Source organism: Hesperophylax consimilis, chromosome 15 (genome assembly GCF_061612785.1).
Source record: "Hesperophylax consimilis isolate HC1 chromosome 15, BYU_Hcon_1.0, whole genome shotgun sequence".
NCBI lineage: Eukaryota > Metazoa > Arthropoda > Insecta > Trichoptera > Limnephilidae > Hesperophylax > Hesperophylax consimilis.
Window position 1 is genome coordinate 21,979,306 of NC_142850.1, and position 17,970 is coordinate 21,997,275.

Genomic DNA, 17,970 nt, shown 5'->3' on the forward strand with positions numbered 1-17,970 from the left:
GGATTTTAAATTGGAATTAAAAATAGATGAGGTCCAACCAATTGTGGATTTAAATAATAATTGACACGTATCAAGAGTTGAAAATGGTGGTTTAATAAAATAATAAAATGAAATAGCTAACATCTTTCTAAAAATTATTATTATAATTTATTGCACCCGTAAAACCATCCAAATTGTCCAAGCTTAGAGTTGAGGTAAATAACAAACTAAGTATTGTGTGTATCGGTGCATATGCAGCTATATACCTTCGACAGCGTTGTCCTGGCCTAATGTTACTGTGAAATTTCATTTTGAAGGACAACAGGTATAGGTAGACAAATACAAGTGTAATTTTTCAAAAAAATTTGCAGTATTTACTAATGTTATTTTATTACTATCTATTAAAATATTTATTTCCTTCCACAAGCTTTCGAATACAGAGTTTGAAACATGCTGTATGTAAGCAATATATTGTGTGAGTAGGTAGGTACTACGGCCGAGTTTACTATGGCTGTGATATCTAGGTAGAATTCATAACTTTAACTCTTTCCATACCAGATTTTTTCCACAGAAAGAATATCTCTTGATTTGTGAAACAAAACTCAACGTATTACGATATTCCTGATTGTGTCCATTTTTTCTGATAAATAACACCGTGTTTTGGCTCTATTACTTGGATTGAGATCCTTATTTTTTACGTTATCTCTATATTTATGAATGTAATAAAATGTAAATAAAAAAAATAAACAATCGTTTGTGTGAGTGGTCCATATTTTTTTACTAGTAAAACAATCCTTTGAGACCTAAAAATAAACAATAACCATATAAGAAAAAATAAATCAAAAATCATAATTTTTTAAATAATTAATTAAGGTGTTATAAAGCATAAAATATGGTTTACACTTGGAAACAAAAGTACGGCACTGAAAGGGTCAAAAACGATTGTAGTTTTTTTTGTTATAAGTATTATAGGTAGGTACCTACCTGACACCCACATACATGATTTTCAACCTGCTTATTGATTTATTCATTTATCAGGTTTTATTCGTCATGAATGAGTTTTTTCCCCTGTAAAGTCGTGAAATTTTACTTTCTCGCATATAAAAAGAGCATTACAACTGTTTTTATATTCGAGGAGAGTTTTCACGTGGCCTTAGGGAAAGAATACCGAATATCAACTCGTGCCACAGAACTTCTCAAACTATCGCCGATCATCTCCTTTATCACAAAGTTCAAACAACTTTCTAAGTTAAGATAGTGTTTCAGCATCAGATTTTTCATTGAACTAAGCGATTGAGTTTCTCAATCTTCTTCGTCCGGTTATTAATCTATTTGGTGTTAGTAGATTGTCATTTCAGTGCACCCCAAAGTGTGTCATAAGTTGACTTAAAATGAATATCATGTTGAATTCGATATTGTTTTTTTATAAGGACCTTGTCTTGAGCGCCGTGCATATAAAATATAAAATATTTACCTACACATTTTAAAAAGTTAATGTTTTAATTTTGTTAGAAACCTAGATAAGAGAAATGAGGGAGATGGGCCATAAACCATCAATAATGTTAAATGAATCGTTCACCTATACTACCGCAAATCGCAACTACGCACAGCGGAGCCCCGTTTTTGTTTCAACCTACACAAAAAACACATTACTTAAGCTCTGGTGATTTGATAGTATAAAAAAATAATATATTTTTTTATTTTTATGTTCATTTTTTTATTTATTTTATGTATACATAAATTACAAACAATACAAAACAAAATGAACCTCTGTCTGTCCAACTGGGAAGGATTCCCGTTTCAGGACAGAATTGTGTATTTAGTACATAATATTCTTACAATAAAGTGACAGGATGGTTTCATTATCCTTGAAAGAATCTCAAAGATGTAATTTATTATCAGGGTCAATATGGATAACATTAGTAATTGCATTCAGAACAGATGAATGGTTTCTTTCGGTAAATCACAAGTCTGAGATTCTTTCCAGGGCATTTTGGAGAAAATTTACAATTGTATAGTTAGAATTTCCACATTTATAAATAGATATAAAGATATAATGATATCCTCATTGGAATCTCCCGTGCTTTTTTTAGGATTTCATTTACATGTTATTAAAATAGAGTATTATCGGTAATATAAAGCAATTATAAAAATATTAAATAATGTTTTATTTTCTGAAAAAATTATCAATATATACACGTTATTTTTTTGTTCAGTTGAGAGGTTTCAGTTTCAGTCTGTATTTGTGGTCAGTTTATTATCTATTTCTGATCTCCATATGTTTTGTATCCAGCTTTTTTAAAGATTTAATTGTTGTATTATTGTCATGAGTTTTGAATGAGCTTATGATTTTGTTGTAGAGTTTAGTACCATGGTACAGGAAGCTTTTATAGTTGCTTGTTGGATATGTTTTTGACCCTGTGATCTAGTGTTTCTATTATGTGTGTTAGTTGTTATTTCTTGTGTTTTATATATGAATGTAAATGAAGAATTGTTTTATAATAGAGTTGTTTAAATGACATGATGTTAAGTTTGTTGAAGATTTCATCAGTACTAGTTCTTACAGGGAATTTCAGAATAATTTTCACTGCGGCTTTTCAGGTTTTAATACGAGATTATAGTATTTTGTAACATGCACTGCCCGATTCGATAATGCCTTATTCTAAGAGCGATTGCAAAAGATTCACGTAGATATTTATTAAGTCTTTTCCTGATGGTTTTGAAGAAATTACTTTAGTGTTTTAATTTTATTATTTAAATAGTTAATATCCATTTTAAACTTTGCTTAATTTTTACACCTAGGTAAGTTACATGGTCAACGTTTTCCAATGAGGGACAATTATTAAATAATGGGAGAAATGAATTTTTAAAGATTCATTTTGGTTTCCTTCAACACTCGGAAGGCCAAGTTTTTAGTATTTTTCATTGTCCATGCATTTTGGTCTTGGCTCGACTTTAGACAGACAGTCAGTTTATCAACTCGTCAAAAGCGTAATCTATTTTATACATGTGAGTTTTAGTTCAATAGAAAACAGATTTTTTTTAATAAAAGACGGTATCCAATTTTTACATACCACTACTGCGAAATGTAGTATTTACATTATACGAATAATAAGAAGGTTTATCCTTTAAATCCTAGAGAATAAGCAACCATTAATCTCAAAGCCAACAAACTTTATTTTAAGGGAACCATTTTTGTTTTTTAATAAGAGGCCTACGCTCAAAATCTCCTCATTCCCCTTTGTCAATTAAATAGAAAACGATAAACGATAAAGGGGGTTAATTAAAATGTAAAACCTAAAATTATTACATTTTTGGCAGATTAAATGGTGGAATCAAAACCCATAAAATATTTTAATGGGGTTGTTGGCGAGTAAAATTTTATCATTTATTTTATTGGAAATTTGTCAAGGGGTGGAAAATATTTTACATCGGCCTTGAGATCACAGTTCAATGTAGTATGTTTGATACAAATTAATAAAAATGTTATTGTTTGTATGTGGTAACTTAATTAATGGAATTAATTTTGGTTATTTCGTATGTTTAATGCCCAATGAAATTTATTTTGATTTATTTATTATTTTGAAAAGATACATTACATTTTATGGAAGGAAGCTTTTGACTAACAACTGGGAGGGTTTCCCATTTTAGGACTGTCAAATTAACAGGTTTAAAATTATCAAACATAAACACAATTACAATTACATAACAGTAACATTAAAAAATACAAAATAGTAACACAATAACATAATAGTAACACGATCTTGTGGAATAATACGACAAGCAAATTGAGTAGGTAATACACTAATAGCGAATATAAGAAAAATAAAAAAATTGGGTAAAATTTAAAATTTGAGTGAAAATAAGTATTTTTTTTATATTTTTTTATATTAAATCCACACAGGAGGCCCTGAAGAAAATAATTTCCCTCAGGGCCTATGTCATCTTTGGGGATGCTGTGTGGAGGGTCTTTTTGTGGAGAGGAAGGAGTGAACATGGGTCTTGAAGAGTCCCATGTTGTAGGAGGGAGGAAACACAGAGGCCAGTAGTTCGTTCCACAGCCGAGCTGTTGAACTTAAAAACAAATCGTAGAAGCGACCCGTTCGCATGTGACAAATGTCAACCGTTTACAAATGTTGGGCACGCGTTTGGCGTGTATCCCGACTACGCACCGGTGCCGTAGGGATCAATGACGCTAGTTCCTCAGAGCATCTTCCATTGTAATACCGATAGAACAAGGACAGCATACCTACCTGACGCCTGTGCTCTAAAGATTGCAGTCCGTTTGTTAAGATTGGGGAATCTATCAAACGGACCGCCCGTTTTTGTACAGAGTCAAGGGTTTTTTCAGGTATTTAGGGGCTCCGGACCAGAGATGGCTGCCAAATTCGACAGAAGGGCGCACTTGCAATTTGTACAGGGTCAGCAGTTGTGTACTATTAAAGTATCTGCGGGCCCTGTACAGTACGCCCAGCTTCTGAGAGGTCAACTTTACTCTGGCTTCGATGGAGCCCCCGTACCTGAGCTGGTCACTTATAGTTACACCAAGCATATCAATGGAAGGCCTGTTCGGAAGATTGCTTCCGTTGAAGGAGACTAGATTATGATATGGATCCCTTTTAGAAGTAATCAAACAGGATTGGGTCTTTGAAACATTAAATTGACGAGATTATTTTTACCCCAGGAGGAAATACTCTCGAGATAACCGTCCATTCTCTGCTTCAAAGCCCTCCGAGCCGTTGGAGTTTGTGTGCCCTTTGGGGGCTTGTCAAACAAAAAGCTATCATGAACTGTACTGTCATCCGCGTAACAATGAATCGGTGCACATGTCAAAAGGTCATTGATGTGCAACAAAAACAAAGTCGGAGACAGAACCGATCCCTGTGGGACGCCAGCATTTATAGAGTGTGAGGAAGAGGTGAAACCGTCAGCAACCGCCTGAATCGACCTACCCCTTAAAAAGTCAGCAATCCACGTACACAAGGATGCGGGAAGTTCGTAAGAAGGCAATTTGTTGACAAGTCCTCGGTGCCAGACCCGGTCAAAGGCCTTGGATATGTCTATTCCGACCGTTTGGGTCTCACCGTGACGTTCCAGGCACCGACCCTAAACATGCGTTACATACGCGAGAAGATCACCGCACGAGCGGTTCCGCCGGAATCCGTATTGACGGTCGTTGATAATTTTGTTCTTCTCGAGGTATGTGAGCAGTTTGTCGTTGATTACACGTTCCATCACTTTGGACAGAACTGATGTGATCGCTATGGGGGGGTAGTTGGCCGGGTTGGAGCGGTCACCTTTCTTGGGAATAGGGTGAATGACCGTTTTTTTCCAACCAGAGGGCACAGTGCCACACTTCAGGGACATTTTGAAGAGCTTTTTCAAAACTGGAACTAAATATTTCCGCAGCACACCTCTGCAATACCAGGGCAGGTATTCCATCAGGTCCACTAGCTTTGTTAACATCGAGCCCCCGTATAACGTGGAGTACATCCCGATGCCGGATCCTCAGCTTTTTCATATAGAAGCCGCAGTGAGGAACCGACGGCGGAACAGCACCTCCGTCGTCGAGGGTCGAGTTTTCCGCAAACATTTTCCCTAATAGGTTAGCCTTTTCGGTGGCGGTTTTTGCTAGTGAGCCGTCAGGTCTGGTAAGAGGTGGCAAACTGTGTTTGCAAAAATTCCGACCTATTGAGCCCGCAAGCGACCAGAATGCTCTGCTGCTATGCGGGCAGGCAGCCAGCTTTTTGCTGATCTGCAGGTCGTCTTCGAATTTCGACCTATTAATGATTCTCTTGCATTCCTTTGCCGATTTGTTGTATGCTGATCTGCTTTCGGGCGTTCGAGATGTGTTGAAGGCTCGGTAAGCCGCGTTTTTTCGTCGAACTGCTTCGGAGCATTGTCAACTGAACCACGGCTTTGAGCCCACACCAGTTTCTTTAGTAGTCGATTGTATGAAGCCATCCATCGCCGATTTGATGACTTCACCAATCTCCTGGGCACATCTTGAAGGGTCCGGAGTCCGAAAACAAACAGCTGACCATGGAAAAGCGTTGAAATGGGCCCGCATACCGAACCAATCTTCTGACCTATAGTGCCACACTTTTCTCCTCAGCCTCTCATTGGTTGGTCTGAGGTTAACGGGGATTGATGTCGTCACTAGGCAGTGGTCGGATTATCCCAGAGGCGCTGTGACGCCAATCTTATAACCGTGTGGCACAGTAGTTAAAAATAGGTCTAACAGATTGGAGCGGTGAGTCTGGACATCAGGAACCCTTGTAGGCTCCCGAACCAGTTGCTCTAATCCGTAGCAAATGGCGAAGGATTCCCCCTGTCGGCCAGCCAAGTCCGTTGGGCCTGAGAACTTCAACCATGGTTCGTTATGAACATTGAAGTCCCCCAGAACAATGAACTCGGCCGAAAGGTAGCGGGGCAAGAGATCATCAATAGTATCGCTCAAATGTTTGAAGAGTTCGGAAGTGTCTGATTCGCTATGGTTCGGTGAGCGGTATAGACATGCGTAGAATCTTGCCGTACTGGCAAGATTGACGCGCACCCATATTACGTCGAATCTGGAGTTTTCCAGACTCAATAGTCGTACACAGTTGACGTCAGCTCGACTATAGAGGCAGACTCCTCCTTTGAGTCGGAACTTGCTTGCAAGGGTAAAGCCCGGGCAGTCCAGATAGGAGGAGTCTAGCGGCTCGGCTATCTAAAAGAAGGTTGGGACGTTAGTATGTAAAAGCGAAGATACAACTAGGCGTTCGTGATAAATAATTATCAGATAACATTTTTTAGTAATAGTTCGGAATCAGTCCTGCCTAGATCTAATAACCATTTTGTTATTTTTGGACCGAAAGATGACAATTCACACAGTTTCAGCTGTGGAGAGATTTTTCGATAAGCCGCTCTGTTGTTTGTTGGAACGGAAAGTTCATTTCTTCCTTTTTTGGTTTGAGGACCTCATTTTCAAAACCCGCCAAACGCTGATGTGTAAAAGAAGAGAGTTTTTTTGTGAATTACAACTAGTATTGTGGATTTGATTTTATATTTATTGTAGTTATGTTATGAAAGAAATTTATACTATTTACTTTCAAATTTATTTATTTTTATTTTATTTTCGAATTAATTAATAAATTAAATTTATTTACCCATTTAAGACATGTTGTCAGGCTTAAGGCCGCGTAGTAAGCTTTTAAAAATGGTTTAAAAGGGAGATATGTAAATATGTATGTTAGAGGGAGCGCGTTAATTTAAAATACAGAAAAAATCTCTAGACTAATGCTTTAATTGCATTTAAAGAAACACATAGCATAAATAACAGAACAAAACGTGTTTTAAATAATTTTTGGAGCTTAATTTGGGTTTTTTTTCTTTCGAGGGATTTTCACATAATTAACGTATGGGCATAACAAATGTATAAATATTATCTTCAAAAAAAAAATTTTTTTTAGAATTTACAACAAAAATAATTAAAGAGAAACTTGTTATAAATCGGTATAAATTGGCTTAAGGGAATGAGAAAGAGAAAAAGAAAGAGAAGAGGATGGTTGGGAAATATCGACTTTCTGATCTTTTCACCGATTATGGCAAAAGCCGTTTCAAGCAACGTTTCGATTCTAAATGCTCGTCTTTCAGTTTTGGCAATATTTTATTTGGCAAGTATTCCAACCAATTAATTTTAAATATCTTATTCTCTAAGAGTGCGTACTACAGAACACGCACTTTAATTAAATGCCGTTTTAAATTATTTGATTTCGAAAGCGTTATAAGTTGGATTTATTTTTCAAAATCCTTTAAAAGTTTTCACGACCGCAGGTGAATTTATTATAAACCAGCCCTAAACCCTAAAGCTCCCAGTAAATGCCTTCATGATTGATGAGACGTGACACCCGGCGAGACTGGGCGGGTCCCGAGGGACACTTGCAAAATAGCTGGCTTCCTTTGGAATTTGACAGTAACAAACAAAAATAGTTTTTGAATTTCATTTGCGAATTTACAACATTAAATAATTGTAGGTTCTTTCTCTATCATATGTCCACTATTCCGCCCCTGGATTATCATATGTGTACATTTTGCAGGCATCCCGAATTCAAACACACTTGGGCCAGTCCATTTTTATGAATTTTCGATTTCCTCTGAATCAGTTAGGTAAATTTTGTATCACGAATTCAAATAAAACAATTTGACAAGTTCTTTTTTAAATTGTCCGAGTTAAATTGATAATGGCATCCATAGTGAAAATTTTAACACGATTTTAACATTTTTAAAGCGTTTCCCGGTAAAAAGCCCGGGAAAATTTTTGAAATCGCACAATGCTTTTTATTTTGATGTTTTAGGTTAGGGTGTTTTGTTTGTCACATTTGACACTATCACAATATGTTAATTTTTGTTAACGAAACAAGAAAAAAAATTCCACAACAAAGCCCCAACTGCTCCCGACCATCTGTAGCCACTAAAACTATGTCTTCTACAGTTGGGGTATCTTGTCAGGTCAAAGGTAGTGGGGATGGGAAGGAGATGTTCTGAGGTGTCAAAGTTTGCAAAGACGTTTTCTTGTTATCTATTTAACAATTTCAGATTCTGAGCTTCAATCTTGTGTAAGGTGTGTAAGTTTAACATATTTTGGAAAGAAAATATTTTAAAAGACGTGGCCCTACTTGGAATGACATTACGTTAAAGTAGTTAGAACATTATGTAATGAATTATTATGCCCTAGTTGCTTTCATATGGTTCTTTCTGCACGTTTAGGTATGTTCTAAAATGGTAAATATACGTCCTATTGAAAAAAAATGCTAATAAATCGCAAGAGTCCCAACTGCTACCAACCGTCTGTACCAAGTGAGACTACGGTATCTAGACTTGGGGTATGTTGTGAAGCTGAAGGTAGTTGGGAGAAGAAGAAGATAGAGAAGAGGAATGTGGGGATGTGCCTGGATATTCAGATCTGATCACCAAACACAGCCAAATCAATTTCAAGCAATGTTTCAATTCTGAATTGTGGTCTTACACCACGGCGATACTGAGAGTATCTTATACTCTGCAACGAGCCGCAAATACACTACATATTATTTTAATCGAGTACATTATGAAATAACGCCAATTAATCAAAAAAAAAATTACTTGCGCACGCCGGGAATTGAATCCGAGACCTCTGACTTGCTAGTTCAGAGCCTTACCCCTCGACCATGAAGCCCGTTAATAAGCGCTATTTTCATTTTTAGACAATTGAACTGTCCCGGTTAAACGCCGATTCTCGGACTGTTTCAGCTTTTGGTGAAGTTATGATCGGCTGACAGGCATAACAGCATAATTGTTATGATTTTATAATGGATGCACGGAATAATTACTATTCCCCAGACCTATTAGGTATTATAAACCCGAAATTTCATGTATTTATTAAAAAAAATGAAGTACATTAAAACAGAATGTCATACTTTTATACATAAAATAAATAAGAACACAAGAAATGCCTTGTGGGCGTGTTTTGTTAATCAAATATTTGCCCAATCGAGGCTTAAATTTCCAATACAAAACCGTGCTTACGAAATTCAAATGGGATGGAGATTTACGAAGTCAGGCTGCGATGTTAGGACGGGTTGTTTACAGAATTTGCACAAGACAATTTTCAAGTTCTGTGAAAGATCTATTCAAGTTATGTAATTATATCGTTTAGGGTCAGTTGCTTCCTAGAATTGAAATAATCACAGAACTATCACAATACTTTTAAATTAACTTCGAAATTTGATGAATTGTTCAAATTCTGTGAAATGACCAGTCCACATGTTGAACACTTTTCCCTTTCAAATTTGTATGGAAGGCACTTCTTGTTTTCTCATTTAATCTATGCTTTTACACCTCTGTTACCATTTTAACCCCCTTAAGCCAGAACTTAGAACATTGGATGTCACACGGAATTAACTCAAAATAATATATTGCAAAGCAAGACAGTTATTATTCCCACAAAATAAGCGATACGATTCAAAGTATATTATTATATTAAAGGGGTCGTGGTTTATAGTGGCAACAGTTAAGTGGGAATTTTCCGCAGCACAGAACAAGGCATTAGTGGTTTTTGTAGAGCATTTATCTTCATCTTCAGTCCTTTATCCCCACGACAAACCTAAGCGGCAACCGTAAGCGCGTATCTACGTTCTACCCATCTACGTGAACGTACGCATTGGTTTGCGCTGCGAAACAGTAAGGACTAACCACACAGGGAGACATTTAGTGGAAATATAGATTACTACGTAATACTCGTACTTGGTTAAATCATAAAAGTCGAGTTTTGAAATAAGAGCGTTATCAAACTGTGGTCAGGCCTCAATGACATGAAGACTAATTATTCCGATGGTTTTATTTAACTCTATTGGGTTATTTTAATTTTTTAACTGCCAACGTAATAAAAAAAATATTTAAGAATATCATTAACTTTGATTTACAAAATCGTTATTAATAATATGTTTTCATCTAAAAAAATAAATAAAGTTCAAAGAAAATAAATTAGAGTACTATTTTGTAATAAATATTTAAATTAAACCATTTATGAGAAAAATCACCTTCTGTGCTTTCTACTTTATTTATTTTTATCCTTAAAGGCTTCCGGCTTTTACTTAATTTAACTTATGTCATAAGACATAATGTATAACATGATATATTATAATTGCGTAAGTAATAAAGAACCCTTGGGAGCGTGTAAAACGGCAAATAACAGTAGAAACGAGTTAAGTTCATAATATTAAATAATAAAGCACAAACTTATACATAGAAATATATATATTTATTTAATATATTTGCAACTAACTTTAGAAGATGAGGTACACAGTAAATGCTTACGGGTAGGTATGATAATAATGATATATTGTCTTCTTTTCTTAGTAACATATAGAGATAATGATATCCTCACTGAGATCTCCCGTGATGAGGAAGTTATTTACATATTATAATTTAATTATAAGAAATTAATATTACAATAAAGTAACATACGAATTTAATTATAAACATATATCATGTAGTATAATTTTTTTTAAGTAATTTGAAAATAAGTAAGATTGTGTTTTTTTTTTGTATAGTTCAGTTTAGTAGATTCGGTTTTAGTCTGTGTTTGATATCAGTATATTTTCTATTTCAGATCTCCCTATATTAAGTATCCAGCTTTTTATTTGAGATTTAAATGTTATAATGTTGAGGTTTTTGAGTGAGAGTGGTATTTTACTGTAAAGTTTAATACTATGATATAAGAAGCTTTTTTGCCCAAAAGTTGTATTAGTAGTTATTTGTTGGATAAGTTTTTGACCATGAGATCTAGTGTTTCTATTGTACGTGTTTGTTGTTGTTTCTTGGGTTTTGTACTTATGAATGTAATTGAGTATAGTTTTAGAATATAGTAGTTTAATTGACATGATGTTAAGATTGGTGAAGATTTCGTCAGTGCTAGTTCTTACAGGAACTTTCAGTATAATTTTCATTATGGCTTTTTGAGTTTTAATTAAGTGGATTTAGTTTATTTTTATTTGCACTGCCCCATCCGATAATACCGTATTCTAACAGTGATTGGCAGAGAGCCATGTAGATTTTGACTAAGTATTTTTTAATGAGCACATTCCTGATAGTTTTGAAAAAACAACTTAGTTTTTTAATTTTATTATATAGCTAATGTGACTGGTCCATTTTAAATTTCCATCAATTTTGAGACCCAGTTACGTTATATGGTCACCGTTTTCTAATGAGGGACAATTACAATGCTCATTTAAGTGATGCGGGCTATGAATTTTCAAGTTAAGGTTTTCTTCAGAGTTTTTTGTATTTTTTTATTTTGAAAGTGATAGTATCATCCGAAAAACTGATAATTTCTCCGTCACATTCTATGTGGCATAGGTCATTAATGTAAATTAGGAACGGAATCGGACCCAGAATACCTACTTCCTTTAGGCACCCCGAATTTACTGAACTTACACCCGAATTTCAATACACTCACTGGTTATGTTGTTAAGTTTCACAGTTTGCTTTCTATTTCCCATGTAGCCTTTAAAGAATATCAGTTCATTTTCAGTGATCCCTATGTTCTCTAGTTTTTCAAAAAGATGTGAGTGATTTATTGTGTCGAAGGCTTTACAAAGGTCGAGAAATACTCCAATGCATTTTTTATGTGAATCTAGAGAATTTTTAATATATTCAATTACTAAGGCTATGGCGTTGGATGTTCCTATATTTTTTCGGAAACCAAATTGTTTTGGTGATAATAGTTTATTTGATTCTAGGTAATCGACGAGTTGAGTTTCAACTGTTTCTAAGATTTTGGATAATGAGTTCAGAATTGTGATTGGTTCGAATATAATACGTAAAGTATATTTCATGTTGAAATGATGTCTAAATGAGAATTGTGTAATTGATAAACAGCCCTTATGCGCGTGTAAAACAACAAATACTAAAAAATAGAAGTTAAGAACATTTGTAAATAATAAGATCCTACAATTAATACAGTATTGCAATGAATACCATATTTCACGAATCTGTTTACTTAATAAACAATTTAAAAATAAATAACTTTGTTTACCCCACTGTTTATTCAAAAATGATGGACGTGTTTTAAACCAGTGGATTCTTCAAAAAAGTTTCAGGTTGCATTTTTTTTTTAAACATGACGTTCCTTTTTGATAAAATGGTGGGTGGTGAACACAAAGTTATTTATTTTAAAAATGTAAAAAAAGGAAAATTAATGTTTTGATGCTATTCTTTTGTAATTAAACAATAAATACCCACAGTCTTACTAACAAAAGTGATGAAAATTCAATTGATAAACGACTGTGTATGTGAAAACATTACTAATATAGTAACTGACATTAAATAGTTCATGAAAATATATATGCACTGTATACACAGCTAAATTGGGGTTGTTTATCTGTTGTGTAAACTTGAAATTTCTAGTCGAATTTCGGACAATTTTCAAGATATTTGGTATGTGCTATATATTTCTTCTTTTTGAAGATGCCGAAAAAAAAAATTTTGGAAAACTAGATTAAAATTACCTTTTAGATTATTGTATTTGAAATAGACTGATATTTAAAATAGGAATATTTTAATTTCATAGATAATAAGGTAGAATAAAAAACAAACCTTTTTTACTCTAAACGTCGAAAAATTGAAAGAATGCGAAATTTTGAAAACAGATTTATTATTTAAGGAATCTACAAATAAACTGTCACCTTACTTTTAATCTCATTTATACAATAAAACATTATAATAATTCCCAGAGAATAAAACAACAAAAGCGAGATTTTGATTTCATTGTTACCGCAATATAAAAGTTCATTTATATTTACCGATAAATGAAACATTTGTGTTTTCAAAAAATATCACTTTCGTAGAATTCTTATAAAATTCATACGGTAACAGTCAAACAAAGAATAAAGTGTTTGAAATAAATTTATCAAGACCGGAATTTCACTTTCGGAGCTCAATTAAGGATATTTTTTTTTAGTATCAACTCGAATCTAAACTTTTACAGTCTTTGCACAATGTATAACAAAAAACACCGTTTAACGAATGTGAAGTGATTTTTATTTAGTAAGGCTGTCAATATTTAAATTATGAAAACATAGACAGCAGATCTTTAAAGATGCTCGTAAATTAACACAGAATAAAGTTTGAATAGCATGTGAATTGTCTTGCACCTGGGAGGCGGGAATGGGAACCGCCACCCCGGGAACCATTACCCACCCACTTGCTAAGTCATACTGCCATAGGCTGTATGACTTAGCAATGGTTTAGATTTGTCCAGGTTTGGCGTCAGATGCGTCTTCCGGATCGTGAGACCTGGCTAAGGGAGATTCTTTGACCTCTTAAGTCGAACTTTTTCCATCCATCGCTTTGCATCGCAGTGGGAGGGTTGAATTCGTACATCTATCACTCCTGAATGAACTGAACCCTACATTTATACCCACCCCTTAAATCTTTTCCTTCACATGATTTTCGAGTAAAACAGATTCAAAAAACAATTTACTAACCACCGTAGTATCTCATAATAATTGAAGCCTACCTAATTAGTTTAGTTATCGACTTGTAGTTTAAGAGTGGAGGGTAGCGGTTAGTGGCAAGGCCGACAAGGCACCCCTATTGTATTTCAGGCACTCCTGTCACCCACTGACGGTACAGCCGACAACTTTTTCACCGCAATATTAATTTAAACTGTCGAACATTGCGCTATCGCGGGCTACCAGCATTCCGCACAACTTTTAACTAATAAACTAAGCAAAACTGCAAAAACTTATTGTTTAATTATATTATACAGAATATGATGATGGTATGATTATTATATGTGATAAAATGTTATATTTAGTTAACTAGAAAAAATTTCTTAGGACATGTATTATATTATTTACATATATTAATTTGTTTTGTTTTTAACACATTCATGGGCTCAGAGATGTGATATGATGCAACGTACATAATACACGTAAGTCTTATAAGGGACGCGCTTCGACACAACGGACTGGAAAGTCCTTACTACTTTAGTAGTATTTATTTTAGTTTTATTTATTTATATTAATAGTTTCACTTGTTTTCATTTCATTGAGAACTAAAATGTGCATTTGATGCCTTTAAAAAATAAAAAAAAATATTGTGTTTTATTTTGTTATTTTTTTAAGTCTCATGTTTTCATTTCGTCTTGTATGGGTCATGCATGTGGAATTCTTTACTGTAATTTAATTTGCATTTTAAATAAGATTGAAGTAATACGTGTTATTTCACGATTTAATCATTAAAAAATAATAAAACAATTATAATATAAGGCATTTAGGAGGGAAAGATACTCTAAGTATTTAGAGTATCTTTGGTCTAAGACCACCATTCGGGATTGAATCATTACTGAAAATGGCTTTTAAGCCATGTTTGGTGACCAGATCTGAATAGCCAGAAACTTCGCCACCTTCCTCTCCCCCATCTCCTTCCCCTTCCCGTTACCTTCATCCTCACAACATACCCCAATCGGGGATGCCATTGTCTCACTGGTTCCAAATGTTTGGGAGCAGTTGGGACTCTTGTTCGGTACTTACATAAAAAAAGTGTTATTTCCTTCAGTAGTTAAAATATTTTTTTCGTTTCTGCTTTATAATTACCATATTAATTCAAAATTTTGTGTACGGGTGAAAAATCTGCTGAAAATGGGGGAATATCACAAAAAATACGATAATAAATCGTAGTATGTGCAAATTATGAATTATGTTTCTCATGACAAGGCGACATATTTTTTTCCATTATTTTTAATGAAAAAACGACTTGAAGACGTGCAACATTTTAATAGTCATAAATTCAGTATCTTTTTGTCGAGTAAGTTTTTTCACGTAGCAGTATTTTTGGCTTCGGGCCAGTTCTTTTGAAATATTATACAGTAGACAATATGAAGTATTATTGAGAAAAGGGATGACAAATCTGAGAACAGAAAGAAAATTTAAGAAAGTGAAAACCCCTTGCAATTAATTAATTTAACAATTGATAATGTTCATTAAAATGTAAAGAAGATGAAAGGCCATTGCAATTCATTAATTAAATAATTGATTTATTTTTATTTTTATTTTTATTTTTATTTATTAATTTTAAGTTAGCTCACATCTTCGTGTGTGCTAATAGTTTTATAACCATATAAACATGTACATTGTTTGGCAAACATAATCTTTCTTTAAATATTTCAATAAAGTCACAAAAAAAGAAACAAAATATTATTCATAATATTATTATTCAAATAATATTCATTACTATGTAAAGAAGATGAAAACCCCTTGCAATTAATTAATTTGACAATTGATAATGCTCATTAAAATGTAAAGAAAATGAAAACCCCTTGCAATTAATTATTTTAACAATTTTTAATTTTCATTAAAATGAGGTATTTTGAAGATGAGAGATTCTATAAAAAATATGGTGTTGACAAATTACGTACTGTTTAAAAGTATTTTCTCTACACCCCTCTATCAATCCACCTATTATGAATATCTTGTGAAAGAGACGTGATATATTTTATGATCCACATATTTATTTTTTTGTAAAATAAGCTAAAATATGTGTAATTATTCAACCAATAATAGGTTTTCACTGATGTTTCTTAATTTAGTGAGTATAAACTAGAAAAACTAAACTATAAGTTAGCCTATGGTGACGGGATAGGAGGCGGGAGGGGAAGGTGATGGATTTAGTCTGTATAGCGTAATAAGTATTGTGTGAATGTTATTTATTTATTTTCGGTTTGAAAATACGAATGTTTTATTTTGATTTCCTGCTGCATTGAAGGATGTTTAGTCTAATGGACACTCTTGATTGAATTTTTTCAAGTAATTCCTGGCAACCTATCCTAGAGATGGCTATTTTGTGTAAAAATATTACATCTGTAGATTTTTCAGTGATGAAATCCAGAAAAAAACGGCAGACTCGTCAAGTCTCAGATCAGGACGATATCCCCGAAAATCAAGGTATCGTAGAAAACTATTTTAAACTTCCTCAATCCTTTTTATGTGTGACCCTGAGATTTCAGATTCAAGAGACGTACTTCAAAGAACTGCGTAAATACGCAAAGTACAGTATGTTCATGGTATGCGTGGGTTCTAAGTTCAAAACCTTGGAAGCTTTTAAAAAAAAAGTAATTTTGAGTCTAACACTGTTCCCAAAACTTTGGCCTCCGTCATGTTTTCAGTATTGTGCCGTTGAGGGCATAATAAAAAATACAGTGTGTGGCAAGCCTACGCACGACGGAAGTGAAACTTTTAGTATTCTTCTCTCTCTCTTTTCATTTCATATTATTATTATTCAGAATGCTGTACATTATAGTTTTAAAAAGCATAAATTTATTTAAAGGCGTATTGTTAACAAATGAACGTTTAACTAGATTCCTAATATTGACATATTTATATAGCACGTGATAAAAAAAATTAAAAGTTATAAAAATATGGGATTCGAACCCGGGTCTTGCATAACGAGTGTCGAACGCTCTGCCTCTAGACCGCGAGGAGAGGTATCTCGGGCGACGAGAACCGCGTATACAACGTGTACTCCTCAATTGACTTGTCCCGGGCAAATTTTCGATTTCAAACACGGCAAATGAATAATATCACATAACGTTTCGTTAACGCTTTATATAGGGTCGAATTTTTTTTTTTTTTTTTTTTTTATTGGTTTTCAAGTTACAATCCCGTTAAACTTCAATAAAGCAGTTTGTCAACAGGATGTTAATGATCAATTACATACATACACACATAATATTATTACTATAACCATACAATTAACACAACTAAATTAATATAAACTATCTCTATTTAGTAACCATTGTTTCAGCATATATCTCAATCTATTTGTGGAATCGCAATTTTTTATATTAATGGGTAACATGTTAAGCATTTTTGGCACGTTAAATTCTAGGGTTCGCCGTCCGTATTTATTATTATATTTTGGAACAAGCATTCCGTCATTCTTTGTAAACCTTGTATTATATTCATGTTGCACTTTCCTTTTATAATCAGACTCAGATATATGTTGGATCAATATTTTGTACCATAATAAGGCCTGCACCGGTAATATTGTTAAATTTCGATACAACAATGAAATGTTTCGTCTCTGTGAAAAAATATGTTTTTGAGCTAATAACTTCACCATAGAATTTTGTACTGATTGCAGGTGGTTTAAATTAGTTTTACAAGAGTGACCCCAAGTAGTTAAACCATACCGTAAAGTTGATTCTGCGAGTGATAAGTAAATAATTTTTAAAATATTCACCGGAACGAAACATTTTAGTTTGTATATCCTACCCACTATCGCTCTCAGCCGCTTGCAAGTTTTGTTTATTTGTGAATCCCACTTAAAATGACAATCAACAGTCACCCCCAAATAAACGTATTCATTTACCAGTTCAATACTTTCACACATACATGGCTGTAGAATGTTTTGATGAATACATATAAAGCTATGTGAAATTATTTTAGGCATGATCTGAAATGAAGCATG